At 43.0% G+C, this 11,271-nt stretch overlaps 1 long non-coding RNA gene across 1 annotated transcript; it reads right to left on the bottom strand.

Moving 5' to 3' along the window:
* Positions 1-8,160: 8,160 nt before the first annotated feature.
* LOC132582398 (uncharacterized) lies at positions 8,161-9,665 on the bottom strand. Its single transcript, XR_009556187.1, has 3 exons — positions 9,553-9,665; positions 9,030-9,094; positions 8,161-8,654 (listed from the first exon to the last, which is right to left on the bottom strand). It is a non-coding gene; the product is annotated as an uncharacterized LOC132582398 (long non-coding RNA).
* Positions 9,666-11,271: the final 1,606 nt, after the last annotated feature.

Below are 11,271 nucleotides of genomic sequence, written 5' to 3'. Positions count from 1 at the left end.
CCCCCCACCCTCCGTCTACTTTTCCTACTGTTTAGTTATCTGTTAAAGTTGATGTTGTGAACCCCTGTTGACTATGTTTCCTTATAGGTGCTGTGGCCCATGCTGAGAGGAAACGGATCCTCATTTGTATGATCTTTTGGGCTGTGCATCAAGCCAGAAGGATGGCGGTGAGGTCGCGGCTGGGCCTGAGCAAGTGGGCCGTCATTGAGTGGCAAGGATGCCGCGGCATGCAGTGGCCGGGGATCTTGCCACTTCTTTTTGAGGGGTTAGGGTTAGAAAATGTGATGATTCTGAGTTTACAGTTTATGAAAGGGCTCTCAAGTGCACCAATTTATGGTTTCCCCCTAGGGGTTTCAAGGCAAGAGATGGTCAGAGGTGGTCTGCCATTGCCCTTCCTCTGTGTAGCAACCCTGAACTTCTTTGACAGTAGTAACTAGGCTTCCCAAATCCCCCGCTTTGCCTGGTGACCCCCGATTTGAAGCCTTCTTCTCCCGCTAGCCAAAACTCTGGAAAGCGGGGGGGAATGGCGGCCCTTTCCACCCAGCCTCGATCTCAGCAACTTTTCCTTGCCCTGCCCTTCCCACCCAGCCCCGATCGCAGCAGCCTTTCTTCAGTTTTCCCAGGCTGCTTCCGGTCCCAATCAGCTGGCTGGCGGGAGAGGGGGGGAGAGAGGGAGCCCCGCCGGCAAAGGACCATGTGCCTTTGCACCTCCAGAGGCTTGACTTGAAAGGCTTCCATTTAGGATGGTGTGTCTGTGTGTGTTTCTGTGAAGAAGCTGGCAGCAAATGGTGAGTTGAGAGGCTGATCCGCTGCTTCAGACTGGCCAGAAAGAGGGGGGGGGGGGAGAGGGAAACGTCTTCATTATTTCCTATGTGATCGATTCTCATAGGGTATAATGGGGAATTGTTCTGGAGGTTTCAGGGGCTCTGGGGGAGCTGTTTTTTGAGGTAGAGGCACCAAATTTTCAATATAGTATCTAATGCCTCTTCCCAAAGTACCCTCCAAGTTTCAAAACGATTGGACCAGGGGGTCCAATTCTATGAGCCCCAAAAGAAGGTGCCCCTATCCTTCATTATTTCCTATGGAAGGAAGACATTTAAAAAGGTGTGCTGTCCCTTTAAATGTGATGGCCAGAACTCTCTTGGAGTTCAATTATGCTTGTCACACCCTTGTTCCTGGCTCCACCCCCAAAGTCTCCTGGCTCCACCCCCAAAGTCCCCAGATATTTCTTGAATTGGACTTGGCAACCCTAGTAGTAACCAGTACTAACTAACCAGGGCCTACCCTACTTAGCGTCTGAAATCTAACAAGACTGAGCTAGCCATGTATAGAGTTAGGGCCTGGTTTTGCATCTGCACAGTTGGTGGCATTTGCCTTATTGGCCCATGCTTTCAATTGTTGAATTGCATATAGGTTACACACACATACACGGACCCCTAGTAAGTGCCTTCTGAATATAAATCAGTTGAAGGTCAGTGTATCATATTTTTGATATGACATCTAGATGTTACTGGAACCTTTGTAAAAATAATAATGTTCAGATGGAGGAGGGAAGCCTTTATGAATCAGGTTCTCAAACCAAAAACCATTTTAATGGTTGAAACACTGGCTAAGCACAGTTTATGAGAATGATTCATAGAAAGCCTGAAGGATTGGCATTTTCTATCATTGGCTGCATTATCTGTACTTGATACATGTTCTTATTAAGATTAAACTACTTTGGTGTGTGGCAATAATTGCAAGTTAAATCCTGGGTGTGATTTATTGCACTGGATGGCAACATGATACATTTTAATTCTGTCAATGAACATGTGGCAGTTATTAATATATGTATAAAAGAATGATAAATTACCGGCTACATTGGGCATATCTCTCACAATTAGTGCACCAGTTCTATCTTGGGAGGGGGGGGGGGCTTTGCAAAAATTAGGCAGTGCAATAATTGTAACAGATTGCTGTCTGACAGACACAGGCTGTGATGGTATACTTATGGATGATTCCAGATAAAGTCTTAAAATTCAAATAGCTATTCATATACCCGGTCCTATATGTATTTCTGTATTATCCTTCCTGAGTGATGATGAGATAGAGGGAAAGCTCAGTGGAAGATCCACCATATGTAGAGGACTGAGAAAAGACCTCTGCTTGAAATTCTGGAGAACAGAGTACTCAGCTCTGATTTAGGCTGAATCCACACCATATTGTGCTATCCTTGTCATTCACAATTAAGTTTTCCATTATGAACAAGACAATCAATAATTACTATAGTGTAACAATAGTGCAATATTTATCAATGGATGGATTTTACATGGTCACATGGTTTAGTTATAACCTTTATATCAGGGGTGTCGAACATGTGGCCCAGGGACCAGATCAGGCCCCCAGAGGGATCCTATCAGGCCCACGAGCAAATCAAAAGTAGGTTTGCAACTTACAGATACACACTTGAACAACACCTGAACAGCATACTCAAGATTGCTACAGCACAGACAGTGTCTCCAGTTTTTGATGCAGTAATTCAGAACAAGAGGCGTCAGTTATTAGGGACTGTTAAATAAACAAAATGTTGCAAGAGTGCTGTGTTAAGCATGTTTTACATTTTTTTAAAAAAAAATCTTTAATTGTGTCTGTGTCTGCTACCTGGCATTACATTATATGACACACATGGCCTGACCCAACAAGTTCTCATTTATGTCAGATCTGGCCCTTATAACAAATGGGTTCTACACCCCTGCTTTATATGGTTAGACAGGCATTTGACCTAGCACACTTTAGTACTAAAGGCCAAGAAATTCCTGGTACAAATGTCACTTTATTAATAAATTGACTGAGTAATGTGACTGCCTAGCATGACATGGAAACCAGCAGGAGAGCTGGCTGGGGGGAAATGAGGGGCCCCTTTTGGTGATGGCGTGATGTGACTTCCCTGGAGAACATGAAAGTGATGGCATGCCTCTCATAATTGCTGGAAGCTCTATTATAAAGCCACCATTGAAACAGCCCTCTCTCTGGGTGCCAAGAGGGGGCATCAAAAACAAGATTTAGGAAGCAGATCTTAGCTGGTGGCTAAACACTTTGGGAAAAGGTGGTCCTTCAGGTAACCCCGTCCACTGACAAGGTACATATGTTGCATGTAGGTCAGATTTTTTTTTATTTATCTAAGATTTATATCCCGCCCTTCCCACTAGGTGGCTCAGGGCGGCTTACAACACATAGATGTTAGGAAAAGATCAGATGTTTGAAATTATTGAGTGTAAAGGCTTTCATAGCCTGGGACCAACATACCTAAACAATTATCTTACCCCAAACAAGGCCTTCAATAAAGTTGTCAGCCTCCAAATGTGGCTTGGTGATCCCCCCAGAATTACAACCAATCTCCAGACTACAGATATCAATTCCCCTGGAGAAAATGGCTGCTTTGGATGGTGGACTCCATGACATTGTACTCCAGTGAAGTCCCTTATCCCACCCCCCACCCCAATGCTGTCCTCCCCAGGAATTTCCCAACCCATTGTTGGCAGCCCCGGTGACTTCAGGTTTCCACTAGGGGTGTGCATTCAGGTCTACCCAAACCAAAAATATATTCCAAAAACAACTTATTGGTATATTTCAGCATCCCAAATATATCTGGGATTTTTTTGGGGAGAAGACAAAACCCCCAAAATCCTGGATATATTTGGGAATTACCAGCAAATTCAGAATGACAGTTGAAGGGCTGGAGAAGATCAATCCTACCACTCAGCTGTTTTATGGGTTTCTTCTGCAGTCCCTTTAAATGGGGTGTTTAAAGTGATTGCAAAGATAGCCCATAAAACAACTGAGGGGAGGCACTCTTCCCATTGGCTCAGCTGGGGCTCTTTTGGGGCTGTTTGACTGAACTGCCAAAGAGAGCCCCGGTGGAATCACAGAATCAACTGCTTTGCAGGCTCTACTGGGCAATCCAGGTTAAACCCAGTGGATCCTGTGTGGAGATATCTCCCTGGAGTATCAGCTACTCTGTGAGCTCTTTTAGGTAGGCCAGAAGAACTGTTCCATATAAAATAAATCTCCTCATATTAGAGTGAAAACTAAGGTGAAAAGCCTTCTCTCCTCCATTTAGTTTTCTATGTAGATATGTTTTTTAAGACAGAGAGAGCATTCTATCATAGTTTCCTAATTATAGTCTGAGCTAATATAGCCCAGACACAACTTTACCACAGGGTGGCCAGTTCTTAGTTGGGAGTGAGGGACAATTCCAATTGTGTACCAACTATATCTCCCAACTGTATCTCAGCACCATTCAGAGCAGTGGTGGGAGAAAATGGCCTTTGGGTGAGTGATATCACTTCTGGGGTTAAGCAGAAGTAATGTTACATCTTGGTAGAAACTGCTTGCAACTCATGTTTTATCATAATATTTCTGGTGATTCCTAGGGAGGCATGACATCACTTTCAGGTTTTCCCTGGAAGTGATGTCATACCATCACCAGTAACCACTCCCTTATATTGCCATGCCCCCATCTCCCACTGGTTGACAGGCCTTGACTGACAACCCTAGTTTATCCCCTCAACTAGGACACAGCAAGAAACAAGGAGTGGGTTGAGGTCAAGTAATCACTGACAAGCCAGTTATGCAGTTCCTAGAAATCCTAGATCGAATTACATTAGGAATAGTTCATACATGCATGTTTATCATATGTTGAGTGAAATATCCCATATCAGCTAGCCACTGTGAAAGAGCTAAGACAGTAGCCTACAGAGATTCTTTGAATCACTCCAACACAGATATTTTTTCCCTTTCTTTCAGTGACAGCAGTTGGTAAGCAGAAGGTCCCAGGTTCAATCCCTGGCATCTCCAACTAAAAAGGGTCCAGGCAAGTAGGTATGAAACACCTCAGCTTGAGACTCTGGAGAGCCACTGCCAGTCTGAGTAGACAATACTGACTTTGATGGACCGAGGGTCTGATTCAGTATAATGCAGCTTCATATGTTCATATGTACACATCCATTGGTGAGTCAGTATGGCCTGGTTAACACATAACATGTTCACCACTAGACAAGGAAAGGTTTGGAAATACATATGGGACTTTTATATCTCAAACATTTCAGGGAAATACATTTCACACATTTATCTACCAGTCATCACAAGTCAAGGGATATACACACAGGTGTGAACCCTCCCTATTGATCACTAGATGAAGAAGCTTCACCTATTCCTTGTCTAATTCAGCAGTTTAATGAGCATGCATACACATCCCATAATTATATTGTATAATCAGAATAAGATTTGAAGATATAGATATAAAGATACTTTAAGAGCTAGCATACTATAGAATGTTGAACAAGGATCTGGAACTCAGGTGTAAAGAAGAATAAGAGTTGGTTTTATACCTCCTGTGCCATGTAAGCTCCCCTCTGGGGTGGATCTGACCATCCTCCAAGTACTTTCCTCCAGCCTGAGATGCTTTCCTCTGACTTACCTGGCACTTCTTAATCTTTGGCGGAAAACTTAAAATTTAAGCCCAAAGAAGATGTGGTGTATAAATGTCTTACTTCAATCATTAATTAGTAAACTGTGCTCATTGGAGTAGCAAGTTACTACCACCCACCCTTGCCTTATGTCAGGTGTGGCCAAACTGTGGCTTGGGAGCCACATGTGGCTCTTTCACACATATTGTGTGACACTCAAGGCTCCCACCGCCCCATCGGCTGGCTTGGAGAATGCATTTAAAGTTGCTTTCTTTCTACCTTTCCATCCCTCCCTCATGTTTTTGCTTTCCTTCCTTCTTGTGGCTCTCAAACATCTGATGTTTTTTCTTTGTGGCTCTTACAGTAAGCAAGTTGGGCCACCCCTGGTCTATGTGATCTCACCAGGGCTTTTGTTGAGCAGAACGCAGTTCTTGGTGTCAGGGAGTATGTCCTGATACACAAATGAGTTCCTGCTGGGCTTTTTCTACAAAAAAAAAAAAAGCCCTGGATTTCACAGACTAGGACTAGATGACCCTGGAGGTCCCTTCCAACTCTATGATTCTATTCTTTCTTATAAGAGTAAAAATGGAGGAGTGGAGAATGATACTGTGGGACGCTTTGGGGAGAAAAGCAGAGTGCACATTTCTAAAATAAATAAACCATCTCATTACAATTATGCTTACATTCATTAAAGGGACGGCTTGCCTCCCATCAGTCAGTAGAGTGGGCTTCTTGCAAGTCTCTGCCATTGGAGGAACTTTGCTTGAAACACAGGAAGGCTTTAAACTGCTGCTACCAATTCTAGGCTGGGGAATCCCTGGAGACTTGGGAGTCAAGATCAAGAAGGGTGAGGTTTAGAAAGGGGAGGGGACTCAGGAGCGATGCGACACCCTACAAAGCTGCCATTTGCTCTGGGAAATTGATCCCTGGAGATCAGTTGCAATTCTGGAGATCTCCAGGCCCCACCTGGGGGTCGGCAGCTTGATTCCATTTATTAAAGGAATGGCTTGCATCCTATCATTCAGCCATGTCTAGCCCTCTGGAGGCCTCTTTAGAGTCTCTCTCTTTGGAGGAGATCTCCTTGTACCAGAGGAAGACTTCAAACTCATCTGAATGGAGTTGTGGGATAAGCTGGTATGTTGTGCCTCAGCCTTGGTAAGTACTTGTCTAAAATTCATTTTTCAAAGCAATCCTAAACAGAAGTACACCTTTCAAAGCTCATTGACTTCAGTGAGCTTGAAAGAGTGTAACTTTGTTTAGGATTGCACTGTTTGTGTGGCAGCCTGCATTCAGCTGGTATTTTGCAAGGAAGCAGGGCTTTTTCTATAGCAGGAACTCCTTTGCATACTAGGCCATGCACCCCTGAAATAGCCAATCCTCCAAGACCTTACAGTAGACCCTGTATGAAGAGCCCTGTAAGCTCTTGGAGGATTGGCTACATCAAGGGTGTGTGTCCTAATATGCAAAGGAGTTCCTGCTCAAAAAAAAAAAAAAAAGCCCTGCAAGGAAGAAGGAGCCTGCTTTGGCTGATCTGCATCAATCCATCATGAGAGGGGGGGGGGGAGGATAAACACACAAAATAGGGTTTTAAAAAATCATTCTAGAGTATCTGAGCTTGTCTTATGGCAGCCTTAGAGTTCATTTTTCTAGAACCTATTGCCAGGGAAGTCAGAAAACACCCCTCTCCTGATTCTGCAGTGGCATTGAAGGCAGATGCCTGTGCAGCTTCCTTTTTGCCAGCAAAGGTCAGGCATAGTGTGAAGAGAGCACCCTCGGGTCAGACTAATACAGTAGGAATTGGCGGGGGGGGGGGGGTGGAGGCACTTAGGTTAGCATATTGTCCGGAGGTTAAGAGCCTTTTCTGAAGCCCTGATCCATCTTCATCCTTGTAATGAGGCTATTCTTACTTTCAAAGAAACTGTTGCTACGAAACACATTGGCAAATTTGCAGCCTGCTTATTGAAGCACTCAGCCCATTGTTCCAGGCAGTGTAATTGGTGATCGAGAAAGTTATAAAATGGCCCAGCCATTAGAATGGCCTGAATTGAAACTGAAAAGGAGAGTGTTTATACACTGGTCACTGCTGAGGCAACTTTCACCCTCATGTGAACCAGAGTCTATGGAAACACCCCCCAGCATCTCTCTTGTTTAACCTCCAGGAGAACTTGGGGGGGGGGAGGGGGAATCAAAAACTGAAATGGAATTAATGGGCCTTCACATATTGTCCTGTTTCTTTTGTTGTGAAAAAAGCTGGTGGGAAATGGAGTCAAAAGGGGGAGGTTGGACTACAGCCTCCATTAATATCAGGTTATAAATTCTACAAAACATTAACTTCATTACATAGCAATTACAATCTGTAATTGGCAGAACAGAAGATTTTTCTTTCTCATCAATTGCTGGTTGGAGAGGACTCAGCATTTTTCTCTCTTGCCAGCAAAGGTCAAGCCACTGAGAATACCTTCATGCAAATAACAATTTAGAAACAGAACATTTTCCTTCTTTAAAAACTATATCCAGTTATTGTGGGATGTGGATTAGTGGTCAGGAACCTCTAACTTGGTCTGAGGCCTGTGGGCAAATAAAAATGATTGGAAAATATGGGCATTTTTTTAAAGGAGAGAGAACAAAAGAGAGTGCAATGTTACTTTAGAGTTATGCTGTTGTATTGGGATGGTGTGGTGCATTTAGCCAGAGGAGAACTAAGTTTGATTCCTTTTAAAATTTGTATTAATTGTATTTATTTTACATTATTTGTAGTTCACCTTTCTCACTTGGAATTAAGATGGATCACACAGAGCAAGTTAAGACAATCAAAAGGAAGGGACATTCAGTAAACAACACAATAGGATTAGGGCTTTAGAACCAGAAGTCTAAAAAAAAGAACTGAAGCAAAGCATAACATGACACATTTAAATGATGCAAAATTCCATAGCAGGATCCTAATTTCAACAAGCACACACAGGAGTACAGACCAGAGTCTATTTATCCTATTAACTTTAGTACAGTTTAACACTGTTGCTTGCATCGAAAAAGTCCTCTTGAATCATTCCATTTTGCATCATTTGCAGAAAGTCAGGAGAGTGGGCGCCTTCTGAACCTCTCCAGGCAGGCAGCTCCAGAAGGTGGGGACTGTCACAGAGAATGCACATAGACAGGCAGTTGTTGGCTTGGTCCACTCCATATGCAAGTTGGCACCAACAGAAGGGCCTGCTCAGATGTGACAAATTTGTTGTGGTGGAGTGGAGGGGAAGAAAGGAGGAGGAGAGTTAGTTTTAATATTCTGCTTTTCTCTACCTTATACCAGCCTTCCAGCTGAGTCCCCAGCTTGCTGGGGGGAAAGTGTAGATGACCGGGGAAGGCAATGGCAAACCACCCCGTAAAAAATCTGCCGTGAAAATGTTGTGAAAGCAACGTCACCCCAGAGTCAGAAACGACTCATGCTTGCACAGGGGACCTTTCTTTTCCTTTCTCTACCCAAAGGAGTCTCAAAATGGCTAACAATCACCTTCCCTTCCTCTTCCCACAGCAGGCACCCTGTGAAGTAGGTGGGGTTGAGAGAGCTCTGAGAAAACCATGACTGACCCTTCTCAGTTCTGGTGCCAGCCTAATGGAACATTCTCCCAAGAGAGATCTGGGCCCTGCAGGTCCTGCAAAAAGGAGATGTTCTGCCAGAACTATGGTTGAACAACAGTATACACAACTCAGTTGTTATAGTGACAAATTACTATGTAATAAAGTACATATACAAAATACAAAACATAATTCATGAAATTTCTTCCACAAAGTCCCGGTGTGCAGGCTGTTGACGTTAAAAAGCCCTGCTTCGATTGTCACTCTTCCAGCAAAGGGTGCTCCATAAATTTTCAAAACTATAATACAAAATTTGAAAATTACATCCTCTTATAGAAAAGGTGTTGTGATCTCAGCTCCAATACACTTATATCTAACCACAATGCTCACAATGCCCATTCAACACTGCTCACTGTTGATCTTTCCAGTGCGTTGCTTACTGCTAAACTATGATAATGAAACAATAATAAAACAAGGCATAAGCCACTTCAACGGAGACATAAAATTTTACTCCCTTTCTCAGAATGATACCTACTGTTTTTTAAGATAGTGTGGGAATGTAACTTCTCCAGGAGGATTCCAAATAGGCATAATGCTCTAAGGCGGCTGAAGGCAAACTGCTGCCACCACCCGAACCTTCTTAAAGCTGTAATCATCAACACCTGTTCTTACATAGGAGAGGTCACTAACATACTTACACACATACCCTTATACAATAATGTCACAGTGCTCATACAAAAAATCATTTTACAATTTCATAATATTACAAAACCATAATATTACAAAATCAGCCATGTTACAAAGTCATTTTTCAAATGTAGTTTTTACAAAAAACAAGAATAATCAAGACTACTGTTCAAGTCATATGGTATGACTGAATTTAATCTGTGGATCCAGAAACATTCTTCTCTAAGTAAGTGGGTTGCCTCATCCTCAGGGTCACCCCACGGTTCATATTTATACAATACAAAGAATCTAAAGCTATCATAAGAATGATTTTTTTTCCTGGAAATGGCTCACAAGAGGTGCGTCCATAACTGAATTCTTAATTCTACTACGGTGTTCCAAAATTCTCACTCTCACTGGATTAGTGGTATTTCCAATGTAGGGGTGCCCACATCCACATTGGATTAAATAAATGATAAGTGGCACAGGTAGAGAAATGATTCAAAACAATAAGAGGACCTCCATCAGAGGAAGTAAACTCCGTAATCTGCATTGACTGTAAACATGCTGCACAATGCTTGCATGGATAATGTCCTTTTAAAGGTTCATCTTCCTTGTTTTCACCTCGCATACCCGAATGTACCAACCTATCTCTGATACTCTTAGGGCGTTTTCGCACTGACCTTAACAGCAGCGACGTCCCTCTTCACCGTGCAGGATCTGTGCGGATTTCGCACCAATTGCTGCGGAGCACTCAGAAGAGCCGCAAAGTCCCGCGGCTTTTGCGGCGCAAATGGAAACTGGTTTTTGGCGGTTTCCATTTGCACCGCAAAAGCCACGGGACTTTGCGGCTCTTCCGGGTGCTCCGCAGCAATTGGTGCGAAATCCGCGCAGATGAAGAGGGACGTCGCTGCCGATTAAGGTCAGTGCGAAAACGCCCAGAGTTTTTCTTAACCCAATATATGGTGTAAGTTGGCAACTGGGTATATCACTCAACAAATGCCAATGTCACAAGATGATTCTACGTATCTCATCAGACAAAGATGTGTAGTCAAAACCACACATGACACGTTTACTTTGTTGTCTTTCTATATTAATAAACAATGACTTACGATCCACCCAGTGTGCTCTCAACCTAGCCCTTTCCACCACTTGCCTGGGGAAGCCTCTACTCTGGAAATTATCAGCCAGCCTCTTGCTGTCATTCACGTAGTTTTTTTCCTCAGCACTATTATGTTTAAGTCTCAAAAACTGTCCAAATGGAATATTGTTTCATAAATGTACAGGGTGGAATGACTGATAATGAATTTCTATCAGTCACTTTGTAATATATACATATTGCCAACCTTCTGTTTCACCGCTTGTAAACACACGTCTCCAAAAAAGGTACTGCTTCTCTATGATGTTTCTCTGGAAATCTAATTGTAGGATGTATCCCATCTAGCCATTTCACAAGTTGCGTAACACATGTTTCACTTTTTATAATCAGGAACAGATCATCAATATATCTCTTGAAAAATACGATCTGTTCAAAAAAAGTATTGGTATCAGCATTACAAATCCAATCCCTCTCCAATCTTCCCATAAA

Source organism: Heteronotia binoei, chromosome 14 (assembly GCF_032191835.1).
Source record: "Heteronotia binoei isolate CCM8104 ecotype False Entrance Well chromosome 14, APGP_CSIRO_Hbin_v1, whole genome shotgun sequence".
Taxonomy (NCBI): domain Eukaryota; kingdom Metazoa; phylum Chordata; class Lepidosauria; order Squamata; family Gekkonidae; genus Heteronotia; species Heteronotia binoei.
This window is presented reverse-complemented; position numbering and strand designations above follow the sequence as displayed.